This window comes from Rhinichthys klamathensis, unplaced genomic scaffold, assembly GCF_029890125.1.
Source record: "Rhinichthys klamathensis goyatoka isolate OS25496 unplaced genomic scaffold, OSU_Roscu_1.1 h1tg000352l_1, whole genome shotgun sequence".
NCBI classification, from domain to species: domain Eukaryota; kingdom Metazoa; phylum Chordata; class Actinopteri; order Cypriniformes; family Leuciscidae; genus Rhinichthys; species Rhinichthys klamathensis.
The window spans coordinates 1825623-1845877 of NW_026606863.1; the positions used below are offsets into that span (position 1 = coordinate 1825623).

Sequence of the window (20255 nt, forward strand, 5' to 3'; positions counted from 1 at the left end):
ATTTCGACGGATTGGAAATGGGCTTGAATGAGCTCTTTGATAGACTAACTTTCAGAAGTTGTCTGGGTTTTCCCAGGCTAAAAGTTCTGGTGATGGAAAAAAATGAGATGAGAGGACAAAATAGACGTCAATGCTTTAGCATTCCCTCTCAAAAGTTTGTGCAAAAACAAAAACATTGACAATTTTCATCTCATATTTTCTCTATCATTATGTCCACTTATATTGGCTCCATACGTTCCCAACATGTATGACTTACTTTCTTCTGCAGACCACAAAAAATATTTTTTTGCACCAATATTGGACCTTATTACCTTTCAATTTGGAGACAAAAAGCGTTTGGTAGCGTAAGTAAATAATAACAAAAAGTTCATTTTTGGGTGAACTACCTCTTTAAAACTTCATTTTATATTCTTAACTATTTAACTAGAACATATGTTCTAACTTAATGATCATATAGGACTATTAATATAGGACTAAATTAAAATATTTTGACAGTCGGGTCGCACACCGGACGAGAAGCGCCGCAGAGCGTCTAGGACAACGCACTTTCTCAGTTTATGGCCAGCAAAATTATTATGTTTAAGGACATTATGGAATTAATTAAGATAATATCTGTGCTATGTTATGATTGTACTGAACAGTTTAACACAATCGTTGCTACGTCTGCAGTCTGAACACACTTTACCTCAGAGCGTCCGTTAACTGAATGAATTGAGAATCACCTGAAAAATCCGATAACATCAGCAATTTTCATTCAAGCAACTGATTTATGTAAATGAATGTAAAACTAAATGTATATTGCAGCACAGGGTGAAGTCAGTCATACATTAACGACGATTTAAGACAAATAAATGTAAATTTTATATAAAACTATGTAAATGGCGCGGCAGGATTTTGAACAGCGTCCTGAGCCGTAGCTGGGCGCCGCCGGTGTGTGTGTACACACACTCAGAGAATAATGTGTTCGGATTTTAAAGACGTGGCGCGGCGCTTCTCGTCCGGTGTGCGACCCCCTTTATGGCATAAAGCATTCATAAAGTTCCATATAGAACCTTTAAGGGTTCTGTCAGACGCTTCATATATAACCTTATGGCATAAAGCATTCTTAAAGTTCCATATAGAACCTCACAGAACCTTTATTTCCTTAGAGTGTGCTTGTAATGAAAATGTTTCCTACTTAACACATATTTCCTTTCATCTTAATGATCTCTTGCAATATTTAAAGGCAAACCAAATCAGCTTTTCCATACAATCTGGGAGCATGAGAAGAGATTTTACACAGAAGGAAAACTGATAGCCTGCTCCATAATTCATGGAAGTCCAGCCTTTAAAGTCCTTTCTACCCTCATAACAGCTCATATATCCTGCGTAAACTGCATTATGTAATTGTTAATTATTGATAACTTGCAATTGAGTAATCAAAAAGGTTGGCAGGTTTGTACACTACCACCAAAGACCATTTCTGGTCTTCAGTCGATGACACATGAATCCAGCTGGCTTTTACCAAGGTCACCAACCTGTGACGGCTGTGAAGAATGTGAAAATGAAGCCGATGGCCTGAAAAGCCATCAGAAGAGGAGCGTTTTATCCCTCGGCGTCAGATGGGGTGATGTTTCATCGAGTAGGATTGAGATTCTAATGGACAGATCCATACGTCCTGCAAACGCTGAGGCCAGCATTACAAGGTTTCACTGCGCTTCAGTTCTGAGTAGGGCTGTCACTTTTGGGAAAAAACCCTGTTTGATTTGAGACAAGTGTTCATTGAATCGATTGTAAAATCGATTTTCCATGTCTAAAGACCCCACCTTCAAACCGAAGCATTGAGAACTTTGTCAGTGTCCAGACAGTTTAATAAGAAGATATTTTATACATACAGTCAACTTCGCGTATACAGGCAGAAGCCATCTTTGAAAAACAGTCTCTACCAGTCGATCTACGAACGCCGATCCAAGTGCGCTGGTGAGATGTGAACGAGCTATGAGTTGTGATAAGGTGAGCGCGAACAGCAGGCTTGGATCGGCGTTCGTAGATCGACTGGTAGGGACTGTATTTCAAAGATGGCTTCTGCCTGTATACGCGAAGTTGACTGTATGTATAAAATATCTTCTTATTAAACTGTCTGGACACTGACAAAGTTCTCAATGCTTCGGTTTGAAGGTAGGGACCCTCATTATGCTACCATGTTAGTGTGGGGCTATTTTGAGCCTTGTTAGTGGTATTAACAAGCGATTTTTATTTGCCATTACTCTATGCCCAATATACTAGCGTTATACTAGCTTTATAGGCTAAACTGTTTTTAGAGATAAAACTATTTACATTCGATAATCATGAAAACAAATCTCAGATAACGGTTGACTAGGTAACAATGTGTAATTAGACCAAAGGTTCATTTTGCACCGGAGTTCTCCTTTAACACCAAATACAGGCAAATCCACGGACACCTAACAGGCATAAGGACGAACGTAAAGAGGGCGCTAGAGATGCGCACAAGTCAGCAATATTTCCGACGATTTATTGGCGTGAAGTTTCGTGCACAATGACAAACAGGAGCGCAACATCAGGGATTGAAATTAACACCCTCCAACTCGCCAAATGCGGGTAAAAATGATGAACTTTAGCGGGTAACGCTGTCAAATCACGAGCCAATTTGGCGTTTTTCTATGTTTACTCACTTTGCTGGGGAAGTTCGTGTAAAGCCTAGTTCACACTACATGATTTTTAAAACATCGGGCTGAACTGTGCGGTTCACACTACATGACTTGCTCTCTGTGAAATCAGGAGTGTTCAAGTTGTTGAGCTGTTCACACCACACGACACAACGTGATTGATCCGCAACAGGAGGTAACGCACTTCACGAGTTGACAACAACTCTGTCACCCAACGATTCTATCTTGTCTACAAACCACGTTTTGTCACGAAAAATCACGCGATATAACGAACCGGAAATGATGCGAAACAGCATGCGCGCCAATACCCAGCGAAGAAGAACACAACACGCGAACATGCCTTGCTCTGATTGGCTGTAGCTCATGACATCACGTGAGCTTGAGTCGTGCGACAGCTCTGGATATCTAGCATGCTAGATATTTTTCTGGGCTCGGCGACGCGTCTGCGAGCATCTTTGATGCGTTGTTGGCTCTTTCATACTAACAGATTGGCGAGCGTTCATCGCCCGCTAATCTCCCGCGATTTGCACGCGATAACACCCTGACCTGTCGTCGAGCTCAACGATTTGCAAATCGGGCTTAAAATCATGTAGTGTGAAGAACTAGGCTTAAGCCAAATCTGCACGGATTTAGCACAAATACGCAACTCGTGAGTCCTCATGATATATTAAATACAGCGTATTGCACAGAATCTGCGCATTTCTGGCTTACTTGAACACACACGTCACTACGCAACAAATAACGGCGCGCTTGTTCACTTGCTTTGAAGTAATAGCGAATATTAAAAAGCATTTGGTTAACATGAAAAAGACATTGTTATTTTCCAACATCCTACATGTTCTGTGTACTTTTGATCTGTCCACCTAAAACACATTTTTGGTAAAAAAAGAAAGAAATAAAAAAGGCAGTTTTCGAAACTTGTGTTGGTTGGTCCGATCGATTTTCGAACGTAAAGTGACAGCCCTAGTGCTGAGCCCTATAGTAAACTGCATGTGCAAAGAAAGAGCAAAAAAAGAAAGAAAGCACAAACAGTCACATATAGAAAGCAGCATTTTAAAAGATAAGAGTTGTGCCGTTGTGCCCTACAGGGTGTCACCACACCCTTTCTCAGCTGCTTCGACGTGTTAGTTAAACTGTTTCTCAATCATGCCACGAACCTCCCGGCTCATTCACTGTAGACAAGACCATCCCGCCTCTATGACAAATACACACAGGTGTGTCTTAAAGCCCTGTGCAAACACCACTGGTGACTTTCACAAAGACGTTTCGTTAAGAACATGTTCTAATACTCCAGGTATTATGACAAGCGTTCCCACGCCGCACCGCTGGGAAGCAAGAGTCTTTCACAGAAGTAGGCTAATAAGTTCAGAGAGAGAAAAGAGCTACAGAGGCGAGACTAAAAATACAGCCGTGCATGGAAAATAGTTTGACACTCATTTAACTTAGCCGTGAAACAACAGTGTGAGAGCGGTTGTTTGAGGTCAGGCGATATATTGTCCCTGCTTATGTCTTATTATAGCAGCACGCCATCAGCCGCTGATATCAGGCTTGGCGAAGAGCAAAGATGTGTTGGGAAAACTGCCTGATCGCGTTTAAGATCTGGGAATAAAAAGAAGGAAATCAATTAACATCTTTTTTTTTTATCCAACACCAACTGTGCTGATTAAGATGTTCTTTTATCAGAGAAAGGTCATACATGTAAAAGCCATTTTGTGGTCATTACCGGGATCCCTTATGAATCCTTCTGTCACCTTATTTAAGGGTTGATGTAACTTTGTAGCAAATGCATTTTTCAAGATGTGTAAAAATGTACTAAATAAAAGCATGAGGCTATTACTGATGTACTTTATATTATACAGGGTTCGCACAGACGCTGTGAAATTAAATTCCAGGACTTTTCAAGCACTACTTTTTTGTTTTCAAGGACTTCAATCAGAGATCTCACTAATTAGACGATATATTTATTATCTTTTTAAATTCTAAAAAATGGTAAATAGATAAACAAAAATAAACCAATAAAACAAAATAGTACAAATAAAGTGCAGCAGATGCAATGACTGCGGTAACTGTAATAATTGAAAGGATATTTCCGTATTCAAACTGATGACTATATGATTGACCTGAAAAATTAAAGCTGTCTCATATCCTCCTGAGACCCAGAAAAAAAAAGTTTTTTGAATTTAGTTTTTTTCCATGTCATCACACTGTTTAGAGCACAATAAACAAATGGTAAAAAAACATATATATAAAATAATATTTTATTCATACGTTATGCTATGTCCTCTGTAGTGGACGCCAGGACTAAGTTGTTTAAAAAATAAAATGACATGAAATTATATGTATAGGCAAAAACAATGGGATTTTTTTTTCAATCACCAATACATTTAGGGGTTTCAGGATTTTTTCAACCAAAATTTGTATAAAGATTATTCTCAACTATGTTATGAAAGAAATAATGGAATGAATTGATACACCATTTTACTTTTTGCAATATGTGGGTAAAATGGCCATAAGTTAATATTCCCATTCAATGCAATGTATATACACTGTATCTAATTTGCACATTAATGTGTTCTGGGAGCAACATTTAATGAAAGAATAAAGGGTAATAATTGGAGTAATAATTGGCAACATTTTAATAATAATATCTAACATTTCATAGGAATATTGATGTATAATTTATTTCCATATTCACTTGTTGTGTCTCCCAGAATGCCTGATAAACATGATTTTAGTCCTGATGTCCTCTACAGTGGACACGTTTGAAATCAATGCCCTGTTCTGTAACAGAAAGTTTTTTTTTTTTAAACCCCTTAACATTTTCCTGAGATGTTGTTTTATGAAATACAATTTAAAAAGTATTCCAATTTATATTATAATTACACTATATTATCATATTTCCATAAGAATGCTACATTTGATCACTAAATTAATGTCAGACATTTTTAAAGACCAAGGAGAAGTTGTTTTCATGGTGAAACCTCCAAACATTTGGTATCTCTGAAAAGTCCTGAATGTGCTCTTTACAGGACACCCAGGTTGTGTCATGTGACATGTATGATGTCAGAGAAATTCACTAAAATATAATGTCCTCTACAGTGGACAAAAGTCTATTCTTGGGTCCCAGGAGGATATACATGGATAATTATGAGCAATATCACACTCAAAGCCATGCGAAATGGCTCTATATCTAGATCAGACGAGCTGCAGCAGAAATTTTGTGTGAAAAGATCGTTTAAAATTACTTTAATTAAAATTAAACGCCAATTTCACATTTATTGTCTTGAAATAATTCAAGTGCTTTTCAATTACCTTTTCATATATACGGCTGTTTTCAAGGGTTTTCCAGGGCTTAAATTTCCAAAAGTCAAATTCAAGTACTTCAAGCATTTTAAGCACCTTGTACGAACCCTGATTATAGAATAAAACGTTGAAATATTTTGAGCTTGTGTTAACCACAGACCTTATTTCAGGCATTTCAGCAAAACCCCACACGGATAAATTATTCTGTGGTGAAGAAAATACTACAGAAAAAACGAATGCAATTATTTCTACCCGAGTAAGTTAGTTCAAGTGAATTCTGTATTAGTTCTCAATTTAGCTTGTAGAAATTAAAGAGTAAATATCAACATTATAAAATTAAGTCAAACCTAGTCCACTTCCCATCATGCACTGGGGCATGAATAATTAATAAGGTTGCATTTTTCACTCTTTTCCAGCTGTATTTACACGGTTTTATCATTGCTTTTGTTTTTAGGTTTAGTAACTTGCTGTTGTTTCTTCCTCATTTCTGCTCCGAGGTCTTGATTGTGGCATTTCTTTGAGGTTTAGAATCCAGTATTCCTGTAATTCTTTTTTTTCTTTTATGAATTTAATGAACTCAGTCTCGTATTCTGTCCACACACACCGCGTCATCTACGTCAGGTGTCTGTAAATGCGCAAAAACGGTTTCCATTGCAGTTTTGCGAAATATTCCTTTTTCGAATTGCCTAAAAAAAAACCACCTCGTGCGAGCGTAAAAACTTTCTTGCGATAAATGGGAATTTTTGCGAAATTGTTTCCATTGTGTGTATTTTCAATTCGCAATTTGAAGGGTATGGAAACGCGGCTAGTGTTATATTGTTTGAGTAAAATATACTGTACTTGAAAGAGTATTGCAAAGTAAACCTCAACTAAGTAGAAATTACTCAAACTTTAACTGGCCAAGTTAAAGTTACTTATTTTTGTTAATTTTACTTAACTTAGTTAAGTAGATTTTACTTCATTCCATGATATGTGAAATTTACTTTTTAAAAATCTGTGCAAAAACTTACAAAGGAAAAATTCAATACATTTACTTTTTGTTTTTTTCAGTGCATTCAAAAAACCCATTGACTCTGGGACGATGGAAACGGACGTTAAAAATGAAAAACAAATTTTTCACGTTATGCAAGATCCCCAAAACTCAATACTAAGGGTTTTGAAAGTCAAAGTCAAAGACAGTACGTACACAATGTCACCTCCCCACCCCCAATTGTTACTAATTTCCAATAGAGCTGGTAAGTCCCGCCCCTTCCACTTACCCCGCTGGACCTCTAGGTTGAAAAATCGTCAATGCAAGTGAATGAGAGAAAATAATTATTTTCTAATCCCGTTTGAATTTTGCAATGAATGTGAACATAATGTTGTCTGTGAATTTTTTATATAATTTTTCATGTAAAGAATGCTACAATTTAGCGGGTAGAATTTTCATACGGTTAGACTTTGTGTGAGAGCACTTTGTGGACTACAACTCTTCGCTGCTTTCAACGCGTTTGATACACGTCACCACCACTAGCACACGGATCCCGCTAAACATGCCTTTGTTTGAATGGTGACATTTGGGTACAAAACACACAGGCATCTCGATCTAATTCCTTAGATTATCGCACCGTGATTTGTGGAGGGAAAATGTGTTATGCGGTGACGTCACATATGCGACGTGTAGTCTTTCTCGTTATGTCTATTCCACAACTGCTAGCCAAAGAATCATACAATATACTGTCAAACTCGTTACATGAGAAATTATATAAAAAATTCACAGACAACATATGTTCACATTCATGGCACAATTCAAACGGGATCAGAAAATAATTATTTTCTCTCATTCACTTGCATTGACGCTTTTTCAACCTAGAGGTCCACTTGGAGTTTTACGGATGGGCGGGACTTACCAGCTCTATAATGATCAGTGAGCTGCATCAAAAATAACAGACTCTCGTCTTGTGTCGGAAACATAACGTCTCTTGTCCAAAGTATTGTTTCCACTATAATGCATTGATTGAAATTATTAGTCATTAATTAATTAAAAATGTGTACCACTCTGCACGCCCTCCCTGACATGCTCCCAAACTTTGAAAACACCTGCTGTACATCCTTCAAATCAACATTTTATTTATTTGTGCATGCATATCATTTCTTATTGTGCATGCATATTTTATTCCTACGTTAATCATACTTTGAGCTAGTTAGCAACAAACATTGCTCTCACAGATTTTTGTTATCAGTATTTTGTTGAACATACAAATACATGTAATGTCAGAAACTACCTATTTCAACAGGGAATTTCCATGAAAAGCATGAAATCATAAACTGCATATATTAAATGCCATGTAAATCGCTTTGAATAAAAGCATCTGCTAAATGTAAATGCTGTCAATACTGAAATGAAACCTAATGAAAGCACAGATTCATTGAGTCCTACAATGAGTGTTCAAAGGCTCTCTGGAAATGAGCCATTTCTTCACTCAGATTGTTTCTCAATCTCAATGTGTTAAGTAGAGAGATGAATCAAGAGGAAATATTAAATGAGCTCACTGGGTATGTATGTAGGCTAAACCTACTGAGCCCACATAAGTTCAAACACAGGAAAGAAGCTTAGATATTAAAAGGTATCCTGAAATTTGACAGTGATGTAGTTTGGTGTTTTTTTAAATTAACATGGTTCAAGTAACTTCCTGTATTTTGTGTGCCATCCATCAGTCGACTTTATTGTTTTGGAAACATGAATCTACATGTGACTGCACTGACAAGACAAGCTTCAGTGCAACTACAAGAGGAAGTGACTGTGAACCATTTCACAAAAACAATTCTGCTTTGACAGCTAGAAGAGTGTGAACTTTACACCGTCCCCTAAAATCCCGAAAGACAATAGACTTGCCATGCCACTTCTTGACCCTAGCAGACGAGATGACCTTAAAGTCACCTCAGTGCTCACTTATATGATCCCGTTTGGTATCCTTACAAAAGTGTTTGTTTAATGTTTTTACAGTGGTTAACAGCATTTAAGTTTCCTCATATCTCTGTCACCAGTTGCAACCACGCAGCAATTCATTCTTGCAATATTTCTTTTTGATACCAATAAACACAGGGTTTGGAATCAAGAACCGGTGTTGTTTATAATTTATTATTTTACAGCAAAATAATAGAAAAACAAACAATATCTATCTGTATCGTGCAAATATTCAGCATGACTAGTGTAGTTTGATTCAAACAGACGAATCATTATGAGCCAGTTCCTTGGTCAAGACGACTCATGAATATTGGTTATGTTAAAGGTACAATATGTAAGAATTTTGTAATAAAATATCCAAAAATCACTTGCACAGTGTGATATATTTCCTGCAGTTGTGTACTTACAATATCCCAAAAGTCTCCAAAGATTTTTTATTTCAGAGAAATTCCCATTTTAAATAAGTGGCCGTCCCGGAAAAAAATGTCGCCTGTCAATGACGCAATATCCGCGCTATCCTCGGTTTCCGTTCATACTGCCATAGCCATGACGTAACCATGGCGACAGACGTGGACAACTGCGTAGTGCGCAACGTTTAGCGGCACGCAGTTCTTGTTTCTTTCAAACATAGACCATGGCAAGCAGACTTTGGGACAAACAAGGAGAACTAAAATGAGGATCAACATCAGCGTGGCGTTTTTGAGATGCCGAGAGTCCGCGACTAACTTGGACTCGACAGAGCTTCACGAGTCACGACTTGACAGCTTTATTAGACAGGTGAGCTAATGTACATAAAACAAATCAATGTTATATAACGTTAACTCAACATGATGAAATGTTAGAATATGGTCAGTATGTTTTTCTAATGTTGATCTAGCTTACTGCTAGTTTCGTATAGCAAACGAACTAACACGTAGTGTAACATTATAACTTTCAACACACATTTAAATGCCGTTTAGTGTGACAGTGTAACGTTAGACCAAGTGAAGCAGCGCTGCGTTACCTCACAAGTTTAATTCGTCTAATAAACTGACCTGTGTGAGTAATCCAGCACTTGCGGGTAGTTCGGTAGAATTAAATGTCCTTATTCCTTTATATCCGCGGGACTCGCATGTGATATTTGTCTCTTTAGCAATCGCGACCTGCTTCATACCACTGTAATGTTAAAAAGCATGAATGTTTGCACTCATCCATAAACATTATTAGATCCATCAGCTTCACAGCAAGTCCCATCATTCAGCTCATCACTGCGTCATCAACCTACGCCTTTGTTATTGTTGGAAACTGCGCCCTCTTGTGTTGAAAAAAACCTACATATTGTGCCTTTAAAGCTTTTGAGACTTACATCAGCATATGTAGCCTAATAAATGGTTGATTGTGACATTTTTACATTATAATTGTGACGTTGTACAATTTAAAGGACGAATCCTTATGAATCCCATCCTTAAAACTCAGCTCAAAAAGCATACGTTTTTTCTTGCACCCATTCTTAAACTGTTGCACAGATAATACAAAAACTGTTATCTGCCAATCCGGTAGTTCTTGTTTTTGCACCGGTGTGTGTAATCTAGTCTCGTCCCAGACTAACGTTCCTGTCCTATTGCTATCTCAATTAAACAAACCCCATGTATTCAGCAAGGAGTGACCTACACAAAGGGCCATTGTTACCAGTGACACAAGGCACGTCCAGATCCTCACTTTCTCCCTCGCAATCAGGCCAACGGTCACATTAGCATCGCTTTCAATGGGAGAACGGCCACTAATGGCAGCATGTATCAAATCCCCTGCGCAGAGACACGACAGACGCGGAGATCGAAGGGGGAGGGAGATGCACGGCGAGGGCCCGCCACGTGGGATTCTCCGCAAACAACGCCGTTTGCAACCAACTGACGGATGCGGGACTACCAAAGCGTCTCTCATCCCAGATAAACAGCCTTAGGAATTTAATGAGCCATGGATGACTCGTCCTAAACCTGCTAGTTAATCTATCAAATGCACTTATGCTGCATTCAAGTCATTGTATTTATGAGATGACCACCACAATGTCATAATTATCAGCGGAAAAATTAATTAAGCCCAGACTTTCTGAGCAAGGAGTGTGTCAATTAAGGTGAATATTGACTGTATATAAACTTGCATGCATTTTATTGCCTGAAAATACTTCTCATTCCATCCATTTTTCGAGTGTGTGACCAAACTACATTTCTCATCATTCTTGTAGCTGCACTAATAAATTATTAAATACTAGGACTGTAAATGTAACATTAATTTAGTGTGATTATTAGTGACTTAAAAATATGCTAAATAATTAACTAAAATTGTATGCATGTAGAAAAACAACAAATATTACCGCCAGAATGCAAAAACGCATTTGGTGTGAATGACTTTTAACAAAACTCAACGGTAAAATGGATTGCTGTGGATTACGGACAATCAGACTTTTTGTCAATTCAATGATTTACTCAAACGCCACCAATTTAATCACAAAATGATCTTCATTTGGGCACTTTTCTTAGCTAATATTGATATGCAATTAATCTGAATAAATATTTGTATATGAAATTCAATGACAGCCGTATGAAAGAAATATGGAACTGCCCAAAGTGTCCAATGCATTCTGAATAAAAACACATCATAATTAATATTTCTTGACTTCTAAGTAAGAACCTGCCTTTCTGGTGGAGCTCAAGGAAGGTTGGAGGAAGTACTTCAGCTCAAGAGGAAAGCACTATTTTTACATTTGCAACCCAGTTTTGGAGCATCCACCTATTGGATTAATGCCACATGTAACCAAGACAACTGCGGCCTTTGGAGATCTTGGGGTATTTCCCTCCTCCTGGTCGGGTGGAAAGAAGAAAACAGATAATAGGGAGGCGGAGGATGAGGAGGAGGAGACGTCTAGCTGATAAGTGACGAGCAGCTGCAGGCGTTACACAGTCACCTGCAAACAAAGGCCAGATACTATTAACACACACGAGCGTCAACACAGCCGGTGACTGAATCCAGAAACTGGGTGGATGAGGCGTGACTAGTGATGAGAATTACACACGCAATTTACTTAACGACTCTGATTGTGATTTCTGTAAGAATTCTTTTAATGCTTCTGATAAAGTAAATCTTAGAAATGCTCAGTTTTAAAGGTCCAAGTGATCTGAGGGCGCCGGCGCTTCGGTCTGCGCAAGCGCCGGAAGTGATCTCTCACGCGTGTACGTCACTCATTGTTTACACAGAGATTTCGGAAGTGTTACCTTTCACTGTGAAGATCTAAACATATTTAGATATACAGGAAATCGCAATGGAAGACGATTTCGATATATCAACAGACAACGTTGAATTTTTTTCGCAACCGCCCGAGAGATCACTTCCGGCGCTTGCGCAGACCGAAGCGCCGGCGCCCTCAGATCACTTGGACGTGGCTGTGTTTACAAGAGGTAAAAACGATATAAATACTGTTCGTTTTCTCACACAAGCCGCTCGTTTCGTGTCTTAGGCCATCAATGTGTACTTACATTTACGAGTCATTAAATCATGTTTAATTTGGACTTCTCTGTGCATGCTCTTTGAGGTGGTAACCATAGACCTGCATTATATGACTGACAGACAAGAACGGTTTGACCTAAAAATATCAAAATTGAAACTACTGCGGAAACAAAGACACCTACATCTTGGATGCTCTTGAGGTAAGCTAAAACATACCAAAAATACATTTCAAAGTGAACTATCCCTTTAAATTCCAGTTGACTTTGAGAACTGGATTCCCAATCCTAGTCAGGACACGTGCGCCCGCGCAAGTCTCAAGGTCAACGACATCTAATTTAAACTAGGAAAATTGAATAAGCTCAATAAACGCACATGAAGAATTAAATGTCCATCACTTCTAAAGCTGTCAAGTAAGTGAGCCACACAAAAGCTTTTCTTCGTCACTGACTAAACATTTAACCACGTATTCTGGTTTTCAATCATCATCTGGCATATTCGCCATTGTTTCAGAGTTAGTTCTCAACATGCATGACATATTTTGTTTGTGGTGAAACATGACAGACCCAGAGTTTCCCTTGTGTGTTTAGTTCCACTTCTAAGACAGGACATCCCATAATGTCTGCAACACCCATCCGGAAAAAAATATCCATTCAGCCAATTCACATCCTCATAGTGAACACTTCCGTTCTCTACAGGCATTCCTGAATGCTTCCAATGCATCTCAAAAGTGTTGTGCGCTCAGTGATAGGCGACAAAGAAATGAAAGCAGAACTAACTTGAGTGGTCCATTAAAACACACCAGTGAGGGGTTTCATTCAACATTCGCTTGAGTAAGAGGCTCTCACACTGGGACTGTAACTTGATGTGGAAAAAAATTCCAGATTTCATAGATCGACCCGTCATCTTATCTCTAAATTCCTGCAGAGGTATTTACAATCAAAACTATTGTTATAGAAGAATGTATTGAATGAAATGAACACTATCGCACTTTCATTCGATACAAACATTCACCTTTCATGAACACGAAACTATAACAAAACGTATTTCCATAATATGACATGTTTTGAGTGAAACGTGTTATTGAATGAAGAAAAAATTATGCATCTTAAATTTATGCATAAAGAATTGATTGGATGGTGTTTAATCTCTGACAGGTGGTTGGAGGAGGGGGGGGAGGAGCAAAAATATGACGGCTTGATGATGTCAGCGGAAAAGAAGAGCCGTTTCAGTGGCTTTATAACATTTTATGATTAAAATATAACAATTTTGTTATGTATTGCGTTATGATGGGCACTTGAATCTTTTTCAATAAGACCAAAAATGTGTTTTAAGAAAGTAAAAAAGTGTCCATTTTGATTTCATGTTGACCGACCTCAAGACTAATCTGACCATAACACTTTCAAAATAAAGAAGTTTGTGCACTTTCTCCATACTTTTTCGTACGGTTCTTTGATTTGAGCTTCACAGCTCTTTGGAGAGCAAACAACTTCTTGATGCTTCATTAGAGGCTCTTCAGATCAGTGCATTGGTTTCTGGGTGCTTTAAAGCACTATACTCGTTTCCTAAAGAACCACACAATTAAAAAGTTCTTTGTGGAACTTAAACTTTAGAAGACTAAAACCTTTTAACTTTTAACCTTTTAACCATTTTAACTTTCAAAAGTAAACCAAAGACTCACTGCTAATTTACAAACCACTGGGAGTCTATTCAGCTGGCAGTTAAACAACGGGCTGAGAATTTGTTTATTTTATATTGTCGTCTTTGTGTGCTGTTTATCTTACGTCTTGCGGTTAACAAACAACATCTGTTGAAATTGGAGAACTGACCAACCCACAACCCTCACAATTACATTTAATTCAATTAATTTATTTGACGTCAATGAGGTACCACTTATTAATTAAGGCTGAGCATTATAATAATACCGTTCAATGAGAAACCAATACACAACCAATCCCCTCTACACAAAATTGTTCAGTTTAAAGGACTTTAATGTGTGGTAAATTTCAATATTTTGGGGTTTCTTACTTTTCCAGCTGACAATCTTTTTGCAATTACTGGTGTCGAACATTAACCTCTACACAATACATGCGGCCACAGCGTCATAAAAACATCTTGATAAGATTAGAAGAGAATTCCCACAGCTGTTAACTTTCTCGTGAAGTAATGCCATGCCAAGACCTAAGCTTCAGCATTTAAGGGATTCAAAATCACTTTAGAATGATGTGAGAAAAACGGGCTATGAATTGGAGATGTGATCATTGGCATAATAAGTTGTTGTGACTTGAGCCTTGGGGAAAAGTAGCAAAGGATATTCAATCAATGAGCAGACTTGATCTGAAAGCGATTATCCTGTGAACAGATTGCATCATGTCAATGAGGTCAAGCTTCCAGTGAATGGAGCTCATGTGGACCCCGCAGCAGGCAACGGACTGGCTTCTTTTCAAAGCGTTGCAAGAATGGCTCGATGTTTATACCTACCGAGACCTGAGAGGAACTAGGCCTACGTTATTTACCGAGTAAAGTTAACTCAAATGTTTCCTGTCAAAAACATCCCTGACACTAAGTGTAGGTGTTATGACTCACATAACCCATGACAGTGACTCAGTACAATGTTTGTAACACATTATAGTTTCATTTACACTAGATTTTTTATAATAAATGCCAGTGGCAATATCTAGAAAGGAGGAAGGCCACTGCTGATTCAACTAAACACTTATTTACTCATCCAATTCACAAAACGATATTTGACAATAGAAAATGTGCACAATTCATCAACAAGACACGTCGCAAAACCACTGTTATTCGATCACAATTATGACCCAATGGTGATAGTCTCAAAAAATAGCTAAATAATAATTAATCCATCCATCACTAATAAAGCACCCTAGAAGTAGCTGTTGTGTTACTAACATCTTTAAGTAAACCAATGAAAACCACATAAATTAAACTTTATTCCAATGAAAAATATTTACATGATGGCAAATATCAAGCATTAATAGTTCAGTCAGAAATGTGGGTAGTTGACATTAAGTACTGTGATATCCTCCATCCAAAACTATTTTTAAACATTTTCCGTAAGCATTATGCATTTTTTTTAACTATTAATTGCGGGTTTAAAAACAACAACATGGGGTTAAAAAAAATCTCACCAAAGCACTACTTAAGTGAACTGCAATAAGTTGATTAAACTAGTTAAAATAAAATAAATGGCGATCATCTAAAACATACACTTTCCCTTATTAATTCAAATAAATATAAATGTAACATTATGATGTGAACTAGAATAATTTTAGAACCAAATAGATCACATATTATGGTCTTTTAGTATGACTGATTAATACAAAAAAATCATGTTTAAAAAAAGTTCATATTCAGGTTATTAAATCAACTACTCACATATACAAATATGAAAAGACAATAGAATCTCGTCACAAACGAATGGAACGTTAAAACATTTTTTTTTTAAATTGATTTGTTTCGCGCGAATTCGATTTCCAGAAGCAAAGACAAAGACTGACGCTCAAAATAATTTAACATATCGGTATTCCACTCAGAAGTGCGTGAGAACACTTGAGCAAGTGTCCTCGATCACAAAAGAAGTTGTTTGCTGGATTCGAGCACATGGCAGAAGCGAAGGAATGCTCGCGCGTTTAAATGATTCCGTTTAAGAATGCCGTGAAATTCGACATGTGAACGACAACAAACAAGAGCACTTGAGAAACAATACAGGAACCGAAGCTCAGCCTGATATCCGCCCATGCTTTTTCACGTCAACTTGTCTGTAGAATGTTAACTTTCTGCGCTAGTCACACACATATAAACTCCATCGATACCACAGAAAGCGCCGAACTGGATTTGGTTACTCACATGCAAGCGCGCGGACCCGTTTTCCGCTGAAGCGCGTCAGTAGTCGGAGTGTTTCAGCCTCAAACTGTTTCCTCCATCCGCGCTGCGCACAGATCACGCCGCACAGCAACGCTACCAAACCCCTTTCTCGTTGCCAAGGCAACAAACCCACTTCAGCCAATCATAACCCCTCCCCTTCGGCTTCGAGATCCCCTGGCAACTGCAGCAGCGCGCGCGAGCGCTAGTGGTGAAGCTTCTTGGCGCGCGCCATTCCACTCTATTTAATGTGTTTTCACCTATTTTCCCCACCTCTCTTCCTTAATACGAATTCTCTGTTTAATCTCAACGACTGTTTGTTTTCTGATCTTTTCCATTTAATTTTTAGTTAAACCTAAATATTTCCAAACTTAGTGATGAGTTTGATATAAAATAATATGGGCTTTTCGCACTCTTAAAGATAAAGGTTCCTTTTTTTTTTTTTTGGTATCAATGGTTCTAATGAGAACCTTTAACACACATGGAATCTTTCCATTGCACAAAAGCTTCTTTATATTGTAAAAAAAGTTCTTCAGATTATTAAAATGTTCTTCACACTATAAGAAAAAAAATGCTGTTGTTGAAAGATTCTTTGCGGGGAACCAAAAACACCCTTTTGGAAACTTTTTTAAGAGTGCATTTTGTAAACACAGTGTGTGTAAAAGTATTCCTGCATTATCTTCTTTCATGTTTTAAACTGAGTTATTGGTACGTAATTCATTTGAAATTTTCTCTCAGATGGTGAAACTAAACACAGCGTGTGTGAAAGTGTCTGTAACAGATACAGCAGGGCGTGTGAATATTTAATGAGGTAAGCACTGTTAAAGTAGGCATGAAACGGAAGTTGTGATAGTCTTTTCTTGTGTTGTGACTTTCAGTCCCCATGAAATCAAAATGGAAGTTTTTTGGCTTTTAGTATATGATAGCTTTACTCTATATGCTGTGCTCCAAAACAATGACAAAATTCACATTTAGAAGATATAAGCATTGAAAACGTACAGTTTTTCAATGATTTTGATGACATCACTCTGCACTTCAGCTTCTCATCAGATTTTCTATCCAATCAAATGCTCTCTAGAATCTGAAGCTCCGCCCCCTACACTATAATAGACTCTGAACCTGTGGCTGAAATCGGTCACTTGTTCACACATTTACTATTTTCTACATGGTGAATGGCACATAGTGCACACTGCACTATATAGGGGATAGGGTACTTTCCATTGAGGCAAATGAAGTCTGGTTTCACGTCAGTGTCACGTGAACCGCCGCAGCTCCGGTCCAGAGACACGACACACAGAGCGGATCATATGATCGAGTCGCTCAGACCAGAAAACATATCGGACCCGTTTGATATTCTGCACTGAATGCTGTATGTTAAAGCGATATGTGGGAGATCAGGAGGAGAAACGGTTAGAGATTAGGAGGAAACTGAGGCTTTACCGAGTTCAACGGCTCTGGCGGAGCTGTGATATAAACCAAACGCTATTGGCTATTTAAAAAAAGGGGAGGAGCTGCTCGATATGGCCCGCCCTGTCTTCCTGTTTCAGTGGAAATTACATCAACACAGTAAATCATGCTGTGCGTTTCAAGGCACTTCAGTGAGCCTTTAAAAGAAACGGCTTCTCGAACAAGAACAAATGTAGGGCGGGGCTTGATTTTGCCCATGTGGAATTGTTTGCATGATTGTGGTTTGCTATTGGTCGATCATGTGAGTGACAGGTTGCCCCGCCCTCACGCCAGTAAACACGTCATCAGAGAAGAGAAAAGATGCCGCTCGAGAGGGAGGGGAAATTTTTTTTTGATGAAAGATTACGAGGCACATTAATTAAAAAAATAATAATGATGTGCACGGATAAATCATTTAGGCTATAATAAACACTGCAATATTGCATAAAAATAAGAATTATCGATTTTGATTTCATGGTGACTTTAAGTGATTGTTTGTCTGTTCCTAAACAACGAAATAACATTTCTTTAGCCTCACAATTCGCTGGTGCACATTACAAGTGTGAAACGTTGTTTTATTCAAGCTTAGTCCCAGGTTTAACAGGACAATAACCCAAGCTGAAGCACAGTGTAAAAAGCCCCGGTGTGAAAGGTTAAAAGCACCGTTAACGCCTCGAGTGCTTGTTTAATCAACAGTAAATGACTGTATAAAACAGGCAATGTTTTCCAGGGTAAATTATTGCACGACTGACTGTAACCTGTAAACGAGTCCAAGAGGATTAAGCAATAGGGCTGGAGGAGACAGCAACAACTGTATGACCTCGTTGCTTGTGTGCATCTGCTCCATCTCACCAAATTGCTGTTCTCACACATGGTTGCAAAGGCAGTCGCACAAGACTTCTCACTCACTGCATGCACCGAGAACACTTGCATCGCTTGAAATGGAGGCAAGACGCCTGGATTTCCTCTATTTGAGCTACAGGCAAAGAAAACCACTGTATTGTTGATTGGATGATTGATGATAAGGAGGTTTCAAGCACCACTAGCCTAGTACTTACGTGCTGTGAATCCCATAGTTTAATGATAATCCCAGGGGGATTTATACCAAGAGGAATTCAGGTCATTGTAACAGTCTGTCCTGATGAAATACGACACTTATCTAGTCGTTTAACTGGACGAACAGGATTTCTCGAGTCTTTTGCAATGGAAACGAACCCTTTCTGTTGTTGCAGTTGATGTTAGGCGCTGGTATCCTGAAGCACAGGGATATCAAACACGCCGTCTTTGACTCTGTATGATGTTTTTTATTTGCATTACTGTTAATCGACTAAACACAAGACGACTGAATCCATTTTCTCACAGTCTTGCGTGACAGGACTGCACGTGTGATTCAGTATGTGTGTCTAGACAATGTCAACAACACATTGTCACTTGTAAATTAAATGCGTCATTTGTGGTAAACTGAAAGTGCATATTCAACCATAGATGTGTTGCAGATGAGTTATTGTTTTACATGCTGAAAATAAAAGACCTTTGTTTTTATAGGACACGTTCCTGGACATCCTTGTTGTTCCTGGAACAACATACCTGTCAGCCAATCAGATTGTAGTGTTTGGTTTAGGCTTAGTGTTCCGGATTGGGCTTTCACGAAAATCTTAGCTTCTTTTTTCCTGTATTTCTAGGGATTTCACAGATCTATCAGTCATAGAGATGGAACATCAAGTTAAACTAAATGAAAATGATAAATGCTGATATGGCGACTAGCTGAAATAAAATAAGTTTGAATTTTTTTGTATTATATTTCAGGTATACTGTTTATTTTATTTCAAGTAATGCAAATGGTTTCTAATCAGTTAACTTTACTGCTTCACACCTTTTTTCAATGCAAATCCAAATAAGCTGTCTGTGAAACAGGGCCTTGATGTCTTTGATATTCAACATCAGAATTGACTGTAGAAAAATGATTTTAAAAAAATAGTTTTCCACAGAGAAATAAAAGCATGTGGTTTTGAAACAACATGAGGCTGAGTAAATGATGTTTTAATTTTTGGAAGAATTATTTCATTTGCTTTAAAAAAGCATTGTTGATCCAGGAACTCGCCCTACTAAGCAAAATCAAAGTCACTGAGAAGGATTATTGTGAACTTAATATCAAGTGTCAGAGGACGTTCATGTCCTTTCAGTCCTTACTGTAGCATTATGTTCTTGGTCAGAGCTATTCATAGAGCTAAGAGGCACTTTGTGAGATTCCCCGTTCTCCCACAAGCCCTCCCATAATTCCCAGAGATAATGAAGTTGCAGTGCCAGTGGTTGGGAGACAAGATATAACAATAAACTTGCCAATAGAGCTGATTGGAGATCAGCCTTTAAAAAGACTTACTCTGTGCTGGTCCAATCTAATCAGATTGAGGAACTAAAAGAATTGAAGGAGACCGGCTCGGAGCAATTGAGTTACGACATGTTAGCTAAGGAAGCTTTTGAGCAATCCTGTAAATAGAACAGATTCTGAGATCTTGAGAGTAAGAATAAAT

The 20255-nt window shown here is 38.1% G+C and overlaps 1 protein-coding gene across 2 annotated transcripts in view; it reads right to left on the minus strand.

Annotated features, from left to right (window-relative positions):
* The window catches only part of foxn2a (forkhead box N2a), a 68988-nt gene that overhangs the window by 22353 nt on the left and 26380 nt on the right, over window positions 1-20255 (minus strand). The window contains exon 1 of one of the 2 annotated variants that reach the window (XM_056232656.1): window positions 16264-16396. The exons of the other annotated variant lie outside the window; for it this stretch is intronic. The gene's annotated coding sequence lies outside the window, so the exon portion shown is untranslated. Of the gene's footprint in view, window positions 1-16263; window positions 16397-20255 lie in introns of those variants that run through there. 2 annotated transcript variants of the gene reach the window in all.